Here is a 16,477-nt window from a genome sequence, read left to right on the forward strand (position 1 = left end):
GAAATTTCAATATTACATTTAATAGATAAAAGAATAGGAAGAGTTGTTAGGTTCTTTAAATAAAATTTAAATGTGTACATTTTTGAATAATTGTAAAAAAGCTTTAAAAATTTTTGTCACCTCTCTGTGCAAACAAAGTTTCTTAGTGACGGTGCCTACAAAGAATTTGAAAATATCATCATGAAAATGTCTTCATCGGGAATTTACATAGCTATTTCAAGCATAAAACCTACCGTGGAAGCAAGCTCAACTTTTTCATTAAACATCTTGAAAATTCTTTGTTAGGTTTCTACAAATTCCATACTTAATATGTTCCTCAATTTTCCTTTTTTCCTTTTTCTCTCAAATTTTATAACATGAAGAAAATATTATCTTTCTCACCAAACCTTATATAGCTGCCCTCATATTTTCTCCAGTTTAATGAGCATGCAACTCAAGCATTATTTTCTGTGTGTGTTCATGCATGTGTGTGTGCTGTAATGTCAAAGGGGTTGGAAAGCACAGCCTTAGGGAAACAAATACGCAGAGAAAGTTTAATCCTAACAAAATTAAGAGGAAGTAAAGGAAGCTCAAGTGACCATCAGTCATCATGTTTTAAGTGAGAGGGGAAAAGTTATAAATAACACGTAAGATGGTGCCATGGTGGCTCAGTGGCAGAATTCTTACCTGCCATGCTGGAGACCTGGGTTTGATTTCCAGAGCCTGCCTATGCAATAATAATAAGTATAGTTTATTTCCACTTCTGCAAAATAAAAACTAGTGGACATCCGTGGCTGTCTCCCCAGCTCATTGCAATTCTTTTCCTGGTTATGATCCTGCTCCAATCCACACACGTGGCTACAACGGAAGCAGCTGTTATATAGAACAAATGCATTGCATTGTTCATAACTGATAGGATATGGCGTGGGTTCTCCTTTTAGGGAATATTTGGGATTGTGAACAAGAGTATCCAATCTCAGTCTGGCTACTCTCTTGAATAGAGGAGATGTAAAATCACAAGATGTCAGTACTAGCCATTTTCTGCCATAGTCCCTGCAAGCAAAGACAAAACATGATGAGAACAGATTTTCCCCATTCTCTGCAGTTCAATCTGTCTCCGAGGCCTGCCTCCTCTCCTGCCTTGGTGTTCAGGAAGACATTCACTACCTGCTTTTTCTTTAGCTGCTTCAAGTGAGTTCCTTTTGCCCCTAACTAGTGAATACCTTGTTTACATACTAATTAATAGGCAAAGATAAAAGACAGCGAGATCTACATTAAAATATTAGCAGAGCTTTACTATGGATGGTGGAGTATAGGTTTTATGTTATTTGGTTTTTAGCAAAGCTTTTCCAAAGAAGTATGCATTGCTCTCGCCATAAGAATATATATAGGATTTATTTAGGGGCTGAAAAGTTGGGTAATTTATTATTGAACTCAATTTTTATGTTTAAGCTCCTAATTTTGAACCTTATTGTACCTAAGAATAGAAAACACGACAAATAATTCTGAAAAGCCTGGTCTTTATGATTATGTCTATAATACTAAAATCAAATCTAACAATATACTCTTTAAGTAAGTATAAAAGTAATTTTTACTTTTTAAATCTGATTGCTAGGAGGGAACTTACAAACTTTTATTGGTGCTTAAGGCATACTCCACGCAGAGAAATGTTTTATAAAGAGAAGGATGTTTATCCACAATTACTAAGAAATTAGGACAAAATAAGCCATAAGAAAATTTGTAATCCTGACCTTATAGTGATTCTATACTTCACTGCACTGTGTGTAACATAAAGTAAGTGAGATTTCAGTGAAGTTTCACCAATGTCAATATCCCAGGGGGCTGGGGAAAGATGCACCTAGTTGATTTAGGGAAGTGCTCATTGATTAGTGAATTAACAGAAGGCAAATGTTTTAAATGTAGCACAAGAAGAAAAACAGTACAATATCCCTAAACTCAGATTGTGTTCAAAATGTCAAGAAATCAAGAGCCATGAAATCCTAGATTTAAATTTAAGACTGTAAGGGGGCGTGAGTGGGAACTTCCTTCTGAATTCAGTCTCTTTTTGAGAGAGAAAAAAAAACAAACCACGCGATGCATTAATAATTTGGCAAAGTTGGCTATTTGACTCAAAAAGCTTAAACACTAAAATAATTCATCCTGAAGATAGTGTGGTTTTATGTTCAGCACAGATGGGTTCACCTGTGTGAATTTCTGTTCTTATTTGAGGTTGTCGTCTTTGAGATGAGAAATGGAAGGTTGACATTTTCTGATGCATTTTCACTGGCAAGTCTTGAGCAGAAATGATCACTGGATTTATTTATCTGATGACAATATAATGGGGGTAAAATGAAGGATGATGGGCTCTGGCACCTGTACTCTGGTGAGGAAGTAAAAGAGTTTATTGTAATAGAGGGATGAAATATTTAATTAAAATAAAAAGCTACTTGACAAGGCAGTGTTCAAATATGTGGGTCACTTTTGTCCCCCTTCACTATTCAACCTGAAAGGTTTTCTTAGATGAGTTCTTGTGTCTGTCAAAGATATCAGCCAATCCCAAATTGTGGGACCCAGTGGCTGTGATTTACAATATCATTACTTTCTGAGCTCAGTCAAAAAATCATTTAAGGCTGATGCACAATTCATTTCTCAGGTTGCCTCATCAGGGGCTTCAGGGTTTGGCATCAGGCTACATGGGATTGAATTCTAGTTCCCCGTGGTAAGACTTTGAAAGGTGACTTAATCGCTCTGAAACTTGGTTTTCTTCTTTGTAGAAGAAGCTAATCATACTCATCTCCTAGATAAGTTGTGAAGATTCAGTGTTATGAAAGTACTTGTCACAGAGCCTGACACAAGGTAGACTCTTGTAGAATATTTCTGTTCCTTATCTATATTATATCTCGAGACTTAATTTCAGTGCTAAATTTGTCTGCCTTGAAAAAGCTCCACTATGTAGCTGCCTCATTTTTTAGGAATATACCTTGTTCACTGCACCTACACCCACACTTCTTCAGGATTGCTTAGACATATGCTATTGGAAGCTTTCTGGAATATTCTTCTGGGGACTCCTTCCTTTGTCCAAAAATTGAATTGTCATTAGTTGTCAGGATCTGGGGACTACAACACAGTTAATAGCTTGGAAATAAGATTCACATCTGAGAATTAAACTTTGAAACTATCACAAAGTGGGGATTGGTTGTTTTTGCCTCATGTAGTGATTGTTAGGACTAAATGAGATAATGTATGATGCCCTTGGCACGATGCTTAAACATGGCTTTGTGAGTGATGACGTTGATTATTTTGGATCATGCTAAATGTGCCAGAAAAAACAATAGCATAAGCAATAATTATATTGTGCATTTTTTTCTAATCAAAGGCTACAGTACAGTTATAGATAGAGATTACCAGTAGGTTTTGACTTCTCTGCCCATATGCTACCCAGAATGCTGGGATGAGGAGGGTTCTGTAGCTGCATATTAGCTCAGTGGTAAAAAGTAACATGATTGATAAGAGATGTCAGCTGTGAAAGAAAGAAGGGTTTTGGGTGACATTTATTTAGCCTCCGTGTTTTAGGTTAGCTTTTCCTCATTTTTTTTTTCTTTTTTTAACTGCGGCCTGCTTAGATGGAGCAAAAATTCCTTGACTCATCTATCTCATCCAGTCACACTTTCTAGTGTAAAAAAAAAATTCTCTATAACAAAAAACTTGAAAAGGTATAAAATAATGAAAATCATACACAATTCTTCCATGTTAGCTACTGAAAAAGTATAGGCCACCCCCAAAAAGGTAATTACTGATATTAGAGTTAACCAACACATACAAATTGAAGTTAAAATGATGAAACTGAACTAATAATAATTAAAATGCAAGAATAGCTGCTGTTGAAAACCCTGGCCAACCAAGATAAGACTCATGATATTACAGTGAGAAGCTTTCTTTTCCCAAACAGTGGGAATTTTAACTAAGTGTAGGTCCATGTAGCAGAAGCTTTCCAACTTTGCTAAGCCTTGAAGAATGGCCAGGCTCAGTAGTATCCTTGATTGGAGGTTTTTGTAAATTCTACTTACACACTAATTTAGTTTAATATGACAAAGATTATTAATGACTTCCAGTATTCCTGAATGGACACTGGGCACACTGTACGTACTTCATAGTGTTCTTGAGAGTATGGAGATGCTAATGTAGCAATGAAGAACACCGGCTGGCTGATAGCACAAGCACAGAAAAATGTTGGTTATTACTAGGTCGTGTGATTTTAGGAATTTTAACAAAATGCTGCTAACTCCTTAGATTCTTCCCTGTCTTCTTAAGATAGCTCAACTATATCACTTGAATGTATTTCTGTTCATTTAAGATTTTGGTCCATGTTAGAAAGGTATATTTTTACCTCGAGATACTTCATTTCTGAGTACAGATTTGTGTCTGTAAGGAGCCAGGCCCCATGTGATGTACTGTAGAGGGTCCCTAAGATGAATGCCATGATTGCTGACTCTGCAGACTCTACTTGGAAAGGCTCCTATCCTCAATTCTAGAATAAGTAGGTGTTCTAGTTTGCTAGCTGCCGGAATGCAATATACCAGAGACGGATTGGCTTTTAAAAAAAGGAGATGTATTTCGTTGGTTCTTCAGAGGAAAGGCAGGTAACTTTCCACTGAGGTTCTTTCTTACATGGAAGGCACAAGATGGTCTCTGCTGGTCTTCTCTCCAGGCCCCTGGGTTCCAACAACTTTCCCCGGGGTGACTTCTTTCTGCATCTCCAAAGGCCTCGGCTGAGCTGCAAGTGCTGAGATGAGGAATGCTGAGCTGTTTAGCAGTGCTACGTTGCAATCTCTCATTTAAGCACCAGCCAATTAAGTCAAACGTCACTCACTGCAGCAGACACACCTCCTAGCTGACTGCAGATGTAATTGGCAACAGATGAGGTTCACGTACCGTTGGCTTATGTCCGCAGCAACAAGACTAGGTATGCTCACCTGGCCAAGTTGACAACTGAATCTAACTAACACAGTAGGTTAATTATAATCATATCAGTGAAATTTTACTTAATTATCATACTCTGAAATAAACCCTTCCCTTCTTTGCATAGCTATAACAGTATATATTTGTGATGAATGAATGGATGACTGGATGAGTAAATAAGTTCGCATCTTACTGCAATCCATGGGGCCTGGGTTAAAGCGTGTCTTAGGTTTGCTGGATGAGTCTGCAAAATTGGCTGACAAGGGATTCAAAAGACAAGTATCAAGGGCTTGGCACTTGTATTATGTATGTATCCATACATACTACAATTTATACTCTAAGAGCACTAGCCCTGGAATCAAATCCCAGCTCCACTATTTCTTGTATGAGCTCAAGAAAGTTACTAGTTTTCTTATCTGTGAAATGGAAATGATAAAAATAGCACTTCCTTCATAGGCTCACAAGGATTAACTGGAATAGTAGATATTAAACTCTTTACATATTACATATTTGGCACATGGTAGGATTTCAGTAAATGTTCATTATTATTACCATTTGTTATTTTGTGAGGTTGTCTGTCTCCATGTACCTATAAAAAAGTAGATTCAATGCTCATCTTGAATCTAGCTATTCAGATCCATCATTCCTGGCAGATAAACACAATAATTTCTTATGGAAATATGAAACTGGAAGCCATCAGGAGACCATTTGGAGGCATCAGGGGATATGGTTGGGAGAACTTTTATTACCTGTCTCAGATAAGCCAATAGTCCACTTCTATAAAGTCCCACTCCCTTTTCATTCAAGTTCCGTTCTATTGCCCTTGATGGTTAGCTCCTCTTACAATAGCTAAAACCAATTAAAATGCAATTAATAGAGGATTGTGGGAAGATGCTGGAGTCGGAAGCTCCCGGAATCAGTCCCTCCATCAGAACAACTATTAAACAGGCAGGAACTGTTTGAATCAACTATTTCAAAACTCGAGTCCACTATAACACTGTACAGCATCCAGGGAAGAGTGAGAAAAAGAGGCTGGTAAATTATGGTAAATACCAGTAAATTGCTCTCCCACACAGTGCTTAATGATGCCCATCCCCTATTCTCATGGCAGACAGCAGTGTAGCCCCTGGCATAGCTTTCTGGTGTCTGAAAAGAACATGAAAATCTACTTTCCCAAGATCTGGGGTGGGCACTGGCTAATCACTGATTATGGGTTTTATTAGCAACTTCATATGGCTAGGCGCCTGGCTTTGAGGGTAAACACTGTCCCAACCTGCCCTGGAAAAAGCAATGGATGAGATTTAAAGATGATATGCTTCCCCAGAGCTGTGGAGGGCAGTTGAAGGGCTGCTGGTAGGTCAAGAAAATCCTTCTTTGGGGAGCAGGGAGAAATTCCCAGCATTTTTCCTGTCCCCTCCTTCATCTTCTCTCCAGGACAATTTGGAGTCAGCTATCGCTCGCTTGGTGGGTCCCTGGTCTTGCATCAGCTAGGAAAGCCACACTTGGGAAACTCCTCTGGGGCAGTTCCCCGCCCCCCCAAAGTTTACCCTCCAGGCAGCTTGAGATAATGAAAGCAATGTAAGAAACAATTAAGGCAGATGGCCTGGAGCAAAGGCTTCCCTGATTTAAGTCCAGTAGTGAAACAACAGAAAGAGAGACAGTCCATCTCCTCAGAAGTAGACAAAGGCCCAAAAAAAAGACGGGGAAGACACTGTTCCTGCATTCACCTCGGGGTCCTTCCTGATAGGAGGACTGAAGCTCAAGAAAATCTCTGTCATATCACCAACTGGTAATAAAATCAAGAAACAGACATATCAGGGAATAAATCACAGAGTCAAGATTTGAAAATATTAAAATATACAGCGTTCAGCAAAATATTATAAAACAAAGAAAGAGGAAATGATGCTCATCCAAAAGAAGAAAATAAAAGTCCAGAAAAAAATCAATGAAGACCAGATTGGACAAAGACTTTTTAAAGATGACCTTCAATATATGCTCAAGGAGATGAAGGAAAACACAGAGAAAAAAGGAAAGATATCAGGTAAACAGTGAATGAACACTATGAGAATCTCCATAAAGAAATAAGGTTTTAAGGGAGAACAAACAGAACTATTGGGAGTTGAAGATTACAATAACTGAAATAAAAAATTCTCGGGAGGGTTTCAACAGCAGATTGGAGCTTGAAGAAGAAAGAATCAGTGAACTTGAAGACAAGACAATTGAATGAGTCAAGCTGGGAAGTAGAAAGGGAATAGAAGTAGGAAAAGTAAAACTATCCTAAGAGACTTCTGGAACACCATCAAGCATGACAATATATGCATTGCTTGAGGTCATAAAAGTAGAAGAGAGTAAAGGACAGAAGGAACAGTCAAAGGAATAATTACCAATAACTTCCCAAACTTAGCAAAAGATGTAACTATGCACAACCAAGAAAGGCAGAGAACCCCAAACAGGATACACTTGAAGAAAACTATGCCCTGTCACTTATTGATCCAAACTGTTGAATACCAAAAACTAAAGAGGGAGCTCTGAAAGCTGTAAAAGAAAAGCAACGTGTCATGTACAAGGGAGTCCCAATTAAATTAAGTTCTGATTTCTCATCAGAAACCATAAAGGCAATAAGACAGTGGGTTGAAATACTTGATGTGATGAAAGAAAACAAGTGCTAACCAAGAATTCTTTATCTGGCAATACTTTCAAAAATGAGGGAAAGCATAACACATACATATATAAACAAAAGCTGAGGGAGTTCATCACCGCTAAGCCTTTCCTACAAGCAATGCTAAAGGCATGTATTAAAACTGAAAGCAAAAGACACTAGACAGTGGTTCAAAGTGGTTTAAACAGATAAAGGCCTCTGGTAAAATGTTCCATTTGGGTAATTATAAATACCTGTATTATTACATGGTATGGTACATAATTCCATTTCTTGCTTCCTAATAGGTGTTAAAATGCAAATGCAAAAAAAACTAATGACAGATCTATGGTTTGGGGCTTACAATGTACAAAGATATAATTTGTAACATGTACAGTTCATGGTAAGGTGTGGTGGGATATAGGAATAGTTTATATGTATGCTATTGAAATCAATTTGGCATCAAATAAAATAGGATTGTTATTTGTTTAAGATACTAAATTTTAACCCCATGGTAACCACAACAAAAGTATACTTAAAAAAAAAAATATATATATATATATACAAGTCAGTTAGAAGGACCTTAAAATGGTCCTTAAAAAAATCAAATAAATATTAAAGTAGGCATTATGGAGGAATGGAAGATGTACTGGTTTTAAACTGTTATGTACCCCAGAAAAGCCATGTTTTTTTTCTAATTCAATCTTGTAGGAGCAAACCTATTGTTTGGGGTGAGATCTTTTCATTAGATGGTTTCCATGGAGATATATCTCTGCCTGTTCAAGGTGGGTCTTAATATGCTTACTGGAGTTCTTTAAGAGGGAAGCATTTTGCAAAAAGTTGAGAGCTGACACAGACAGAAATGTTTGGAGATGTAGAAAGAAAACACTCCTAGGGAAATTGAAACCAGAAGCCAAAGGATCAGTAGATGCCAGCTACATGCCTTCCCAGCTGACAGAGGTGTCCCAGATGTCATTGGCCTTTCTTGAGTTAAGGTATTTTCCTACGGATACCTTAGTTTGGACATTTTTATGGCCTTAGAACTGTAAACTTGTAACTTAATAAATCCCTTTACAAAAGCGAACCCATTTCTGGTATACTGCATTCAACAGCATTAGCAAAGTAAAACAGAGAGACAGAAAAGGTATAAGACTTATAAAGACTAGGTAGAAATAAAGAAGAAGAAAGTTCTGCGTTATCAGCAGTAACTTAAAATGTAAATGAATTAAACTCTCTGGTAAAAAAGCAGAGATTAGCAGAATGGATAAAAAGTATGATCCAACTATGTGCTGTCAGTGAGAAACTCACCTTAAATTCAAAGACATGTAGGTTGTAAGTGAAAGAACAGACAAAAATTATCATACAAATATTAACCAAAAGAGAGCTGGGGTAGCTATACTAATATCAGATAAAATGAACTTTAAGTACAAAACTCTTATGTGGGACAAAGATGGTTACTATATATTGATAAAGGGGTCAATTCAACAAGAAGATGTGACAATTATAAATATACATACACCTAACAGCAAAGCATCAAAATATATGATACACATACTGACAGATTTGAAGAGAGAAATTGATGATTCTACATCTACAGTAAGAAATTTCAATATGGATTTTTAAAAAAATGGACAGAATATTTGGACAGAAGATCAGTAAGGAAACACAGGACTTGAATGATACTCTAAACCAGCTAGGCGTAACAGATATATATACATATAGTCACTTCACCAGCAACAACAGATACACATTCTTTTCTCATGCATATGGATCATTCTCCAAGATAAATCATATCTTGGGTTGCAAAATAAGTCTTAATAGATCAAAAATATTGAAATACTATAACATATCTTCTCTGACCACAATGGAATGAAGCTAGAAATCAATAACAGAGGGAATAATGGAAAATTCATGAAACTGTGAAAATCAAACAATGCACTCTAATCTTAAAGAGGAAATCATAAGGTAAATTAAGAATACAACATACTAAAACTTATGGGATGGAGCAAAGGCAGTGCTAAGAAGAAAATTTATTGTTCTAAATGCTTACATTAAAAAAAAAGGAAAGATTTCAAACCAGACACCTAATTTCACAAGAAGAGCAAACTAAGCCCAAAGAAAGCAGAAGGAAGAAGTGAAAAAGATTAGAGCAGAGATAAATGAAATAGAGAATAAAATCACAGTTGAGATAATCAATAAACAAAAGTTAGATGAACCTTGAAGATGTCATGTTGAGTGAAATAAGCCAGAAACAAAAGGACACATATTGTATGATCTTAGTGATATAAAATAATTAGAATAAGCAAACTTATAATAGAGTCAGAATCCAGATATAGGTTAATAGGGGATGGGATGAGTGTAGAGAATAGGGAATTAAAGGCTTAGAATTTCCAAATTTCTATTTTGGATGATAGGAAAGTTGGTAGCGGATGGTGGTGATGGTAGCACAACACTGTGAATGTAATTAACAGCATTGTATTATATTTGAAGGTGGCTAGGAGAGAAAATGTTAGTTTATATATATTACACTATAATAAAAATGTTTAAAAAGTCCATGGAACTGCACAATACAATCAGTGAACCTTGGGTTAAACCACGGACTACAGTTAATAGTACAATTATAAATATGTGCTTTCATCAATTGTAACAAACGTACCACATCAATGCAAGGCATTGATAACAGAGAGAAATATGGGAATCCTGTATTTTATGCAGGATTGCTCTGTAAACCCACAAACCTCTCTAATAACACAAAGATGTTTAGATGCAATTAATAACTTATAAATCTGCTGCAAAATGAGGTTGACTTGTGCCATAGGAGTTTGGAGATGACCACCCCAGGAGACCTGTCAGATTGGCAGAATGAGCTGGAAACCCATTTATATATTCTTACAACACTTTCCTCTGAGTGTCACCTACAAAGCAAAAGAACCACAAGCAAAGAGCATCTTGATATGGTGCTGCTCAGAACAAATTTCCCTAATCAGGACAAATACATCATTTGTGGTATATTTTATTGTGTGTATGTATGTTTATGTAATATATCCCCTCTAGTATAACAACAAATTTGGGGGGAAAAGTATAGATAAAGAGATTAGAGCTTTAGTTTCTTCAACAGTACAATAGATGTGGAACACTGAGGTCAATCGGAGGGTCTTTCAAATCCTTTTACATGAGGCACTTTGTTCGGCTCCATCTCATTTGCAGTTTCACAGTTTGCAAGTGGAGAGCGGTAGGATGGACTGTAGTTGGGTGAATCTGTCACAATACAAACTGAGAAACATGTGGATCAGGGAGAAAAGATGACAAGAAGAAACATCATGGAGGAGGACAGCTAGAGAAAGAAACGGATACTTTAAGAAAGTATTATAGCTGGAGTAGATACAAACCCTGGTTTGCCCAGAACAGTTCTAATTTACAAATGTGCTCAGGTGTCTTATCTGGTTAGCACCCTCTTTCACTCTGCAAAGTGTTCTGCTCTGTGCAATAAATTATATGGCTACCATAGTTAAAAATAAAATGCCAAATTTCACTCTCATGAGCTTGAAAAACAAATTAGCATGGATCAAAACTTGCCCCTGGCTGCTGACATTCCAAGCTGTATTAGAAGAAAAGGCAAGAGACTACATGCTGAAAAGTTTAAGTATATTCACTTGCTTCCTTAGAATAATAAAGATGATACTCTGGTCCTGGCAAGAAAATCAAGAGCAGTATTACCTAATGCAAATCTGGTCCTCTAGAGGATTGATAATCCACTCTCCTGGGATCTCTTCCTGCTCACTTTGTGACAGAAATATTGCCTCAATTTTCAAAGTGGATGAAGTAGGAGAATGCCAAACAAATCTCATGGTTACTCATGAGTTGAAGAATTTATTTAAGGATATGAACTAGAGGGAGATACGATCAAAGGGATTATTTCAGTCTGAGGGCTGGAACTTGTTCTGCAAGCAGTCTGTCCCTCCTCAGAAGGCAGATGACACCTGCACAACCATCTCAAGTCCATCTGCTGTGTCTATCTGGGAGAAGCCATCCTCTGCACAGGAGAGTAGAGGTTAGCCACGTTCTTGCTTTAACAGCACATACTCTAACAATGGAATGCCTCTAGGAATATTAGTGTGATTCCTATGCAAGAATGCTATGAAGATTTGTAAAGCATTCTAGTCTTTGGAAGCCTTATTTCATCACTTTTATTTAATATTGCACTGGAGACCCAGCCACTGGAATAAGAAGAGAACAATAAATAGAAGTTGCCATGGTTGTAAATAAATAAATAAAACTGTCATTATTCACATATAACATGAGAATTGTCTAAGTAGATGACCTAATATGTATGTATATATACACATACACACATTAGGAGAGTTTAACGAGACTGCTAGTTTTAAGATCAAGTTTTAAAAGTCAATTACATATTAACATGATAGCCGCCGATAGTTATAAAGCTTTACTTTTAAAATACATGCTTTTTTACAAAACCCACAAAGAATATACCAAGGAATAAATCCAACAAAAGATGTCTATGTCCTTTATGTAGAAAAGTACACGCTTTTATTGAAAGGCATTAAAGAAGACACAAATAAATGGAAACATGTCATGTTCATAGATCAAGTGGTCAGCCCTGCCAAAATTGATCTGTCAAAATAACAATTTGATGTTCTTTAATAAACTTGATAGATGGCATTTAAAGTGCATAGGAAAGAGGAAAGGGCAAACAGCTAAGAAAAGCCTAAAGAAGGAAAATGAAAAATATGGGAGAATTTGATCTACCAGATAGAAAGATTTATTAGAAAGCTCTAGTAATTAACTAGATGCAAGGGTTTAGAGACCACCTAAACAGAATAGTGAGCCCAGAGACAGACCCACCTATGCATAGACTTTTGATACATAGAGAACTACAGTTTCAGACCAAGGGGTAAAGTGGACTATACAATCAATGGTGTTGGAACAATCACTTATCTTTATTTTAACTAATAAAATTAGATCTCTGCTTCATATTCTAATTGAAAGTTTAAAAGTGAAAAGAAATCTTTAAACCTGTTAACAGAAAATATAGGCCAAAATCTTAAATTCAGCATAAGAATTTTTTTTTTAAATAACATTCCCACAAAAGAGTAAGCAATAAAGGAAAATGTAATAAATTTGATCTCATGAGCATAAAAAATATTATGTTTATCAGAAGACAGGTAAATAAGAAAACAACCTAAGAGAAAAAATGGACGAGACATGAAAAGTCATGTCACAGAACAAGATGCCCTAAAAATAGTAAATATGAGAGAATACTCAGTCTAATTAGTAATCAAAGACATCTGAATTAAAACAGAATTAAAAATTAAATCCCACATCCATTAACTGACTAGAATGTAAGACCCTTAGACTTGTGTATAACTATTTCTGAAAATTACTTCAAAGTTGAAAAAAAGCATATTCTATGACTCAGCAATTTGACTCTTAGAACTGTTGCTCATGTGCACAATGAATATGAAGTTCACACTATATTTACACAAGTGTTAATCCAAGTGTCCACTGATAGAAGACTAGATCAATAAGTTGCATACTATACAGTAGCAAGATGATTGAATACAGCTACATGCTTCAAAATTAATGAGTATCAAAAATGTAATGTGGAGTGGGAAAAGCAAATCACAAAAGCATCCAGACAGTCTAATATATGTTTCAAATGTACAAAAATTAATGGTGTCTTTTTTACAGGTACATGGATATATAGTAAAATTATTTTTAAAAATGATGATCTTAGTATCAGAAGACTGACACTATCTGTCATCAAAACTTACTATAAAGCCACAGTAATCAAGACAGTGTGATATTGAAAAAAAAAAGAAAAAGGAAAAATAGATCAATGGAAAGGAACTGAGAGCCCAGAAGTAGTCCCAAACAAATATAGTAAAATGCTTCTTGACAAAGGAGCAAAGGCAATTCTATGGAGAAAGAAGAGTCTTTTCAACAAATGGTGCTGGAATAACTGGACATCTATATACAAAAAAATAGTATCAACATTGACCTTATACTTTGCACAAAAATTAACCCAAAAAGATCTACAGATCATTATAACTCAAAACAGATCATAGATCTAAATATAAAACTCAAAATTATAAAACTTGTAGAAGATAACGTTGGAGAAAAGCTAGGAGACTTTTTGGGTTTGGTGATGACTTTTTAGATAAAAGACACAGCACATGATCCATGAAAGAAAAAACTAGTAACTTGGACTTCATTAAAATAAACATTCTGGTTTTTGAAAGACACTGTTAAGAAAATGAAAAAAATAAGCCTCAGACAGGGAGAAAGTTAAAACACATATCTAATAAAGACTTGTATGCAGGATAGACAACTCATGCAATTCAAAAATAGGGAAGCAAACAACACAATTAAAAAATGGGCAGAAGATCTGAACAGACATTTCACCTTAAAGATACACATGGTAAATAACAATACAAAAAGATGTGCATGTTCATATATCATTAGGAAACTGCAAATTAAAACAATGAGATTGCAATAACAGGATGACTGCTGGATCAAGAAGAAAGCCCCTTAAAAATGGTGGGATCTCATGGTGCCCTGGCTCACCCCTCTCCCACGCTTTACTGGCTTGGCACAGAGCCAGCCCATGTTCCCAGTGCAGCTTCCTGGTTCCAGTTCCAGAGGGAGCAGAGTAACCCTTGTGTACATAACGGGCACATATATGTTTGGCCCAACCTGTCTATGGTGGCCTGAAGGAATCACTGTGCCAGAACTTGCCCTGTATGGAAAAAGCAGGTCACGGAACTCTCCTACAGAATGCTGCGGAAGGGCAGTCAAGTCATGCTGCCTAGGGCAGGAGATTTCCTGCTGTAAGATACGCAGTGCAGTGCCCAGGACTTTGGACACTATTTCCTAAAGAAGAGGGGATTGTGTCTGTGTAAATTGGAGGATTCATAGGGTTACATGTGTATGCTCAAGACAAGATGGATAGACAGAAGGATCATGGAGGCCCTATGCTTTGGCCTGGAGCTATTCTCTAAACGCATTGTATGGATAAGTCCTGAAGGAGAACACTCTCACAAAGTTGATCTGCAAGGACTGGGAAAGGTCTTTTCCTTTTTCTTTTTTTGATCAGCTCCTGGTATTCAAGGAAAGCTCAGTCAACACTAGGTGGATACAAGCTAACGGAAGAGATGTTTGCTTCAGTTTGCTAAGATGCTGAAATGCAATATACCAGGAATAGATAGACTTTTTTTCTCTTTCTTTTTTCACATGGTCAGGCACTGGGAACCGAACCAGGGCTTCCAGCATGGCAGGCGAGAACTCTGCGACTGAGCCACCATTGCTTGCCCTAGATTGGCTTTTATAAAGGAAATTTATTAAGTAAAGTTAGAATTCTAAGGCTGTGAAAATGTCCAAATTAAGGCACCAACAAGAGGACACCTTCTCTCAAGAAAGGCTGATTGAGTCCAGGGTTTCTCTGTCACATAGGCAGGCACAAGACAATGTCTGCTGTCTTTGTCTCCTGGCTTCTGGGTTCAAATGGCTCTCTCAGCTCCTTCTGCATCTCCAGACATCTGTGTCTTTTTTCTCTTTCTTCCCTCTGTGTTGGCTCTTTTAAGGACTCTGGTAAATTAATTAAGACCCATGGGCAGGGTCACAGCTCCATGGAAATAATCTAATAATCTAAAGCCCCCACCAATAATTGAGTAAGTCACATCTCCATGAAAACAACCTAATGAAAAGATCCCACCCACAATAAGTCTGCACCTACAAGATTGGATTAAAAGGGTATGACTTGATGATGAATGCACAGCTATATGATGATACGTGAACCACTGATTGTACGTGAACCACCGATTGTACAATTTGTATGATTATATGGTAATGAATATATAATAGTCAACAAAATTGCATTTAAAACAAAATAAAAGAGGATGGCTTTTCTGGGGTACACAATGGTTTCAAACCAGCACAATACCTCACCACCTAAATTCCAGGGATAACACATTATAATATCAAATGTCCAAGTTTCAACAAAAGATTCCAAAACATATCAAGAAACAGGAAAGGAAGGTCAATGCAAAGGAAACGATTAACGCATTAGAAACTAACAATGAGGAGGACTAGACTTGGGACATTCCAGACAAAAACTTAAAAAAAAAAGTTCAAAATATGCTTAAAGAGCTAAAGGAAAACATGGGCCAAGAACTAAGAGAAATTGAGAAAATGGTAGATAGACACAAAGAGAATATCAATAGAGAGATGGAAATTATGAAAAGGAACTGAAGACCACAGTAACAGAAATTACAAATTCTCTAGAGGGGTTCAATGGGAGATTGGAGCTAGCAGAATCAGTGGACTTGAAGGTAAAACTATTAAAAAACCAGCCTGTCTGAGGAACAGAAGGAGGAAAGAATGAAAAAAAGTCAACAGAACCTGGGAAACGTATAGAACTCCATTATGTACCAATATGTGCATTGTTGGAGTCCCAGAAGGAGAAGAAAGAGAGAATATTCAAAGAGATAATGGCTAAAAGCTTCTCAAACATGACTTAAGCAAGAATATTCACATCCAACATGCTAAGAAACTCCAAATGCTAAACCCAAATCAAGATATACCACACCATGCTATAATCAAACTGTCAAATGCCAACAATAAAGAGAAGATTCTGAAAGCTACAAGAAAGAAACAAAGTGTCATATACAAGGGAGCCTCAATACCATTAAGCGCTGATTCCTCATAGAAACTATGGAGGCAAGAAGGCAGTGGTAGGACATATTTAAAGCATGGAAAGCAAAATATTGCCAGCCAAGAATTATATTTCTGGAAAAACTTTCTCACAAAAGTGGGAGAGGAATTAAGACATTCCCAGCTAAACAAAAGCTGAGGGATTTCATCACCACCAGACTGACTCTACAAGAA

The sequence above is a fragment of the Tamandua tetradactyla genome, chromosome 11 (genome assembly GCF_023851605.1).
Source record: "Tamandua tetradactyla isolate mTamTet1 chromosome 11, mTamTet1.pri, whole genome shotgun sequence".
NCBI lineage: Eukaryota > Metazoa > Chordata > Mammalia > Pilosa > Myrmecophagidae > Tamandua > Tamandua tetradactyla.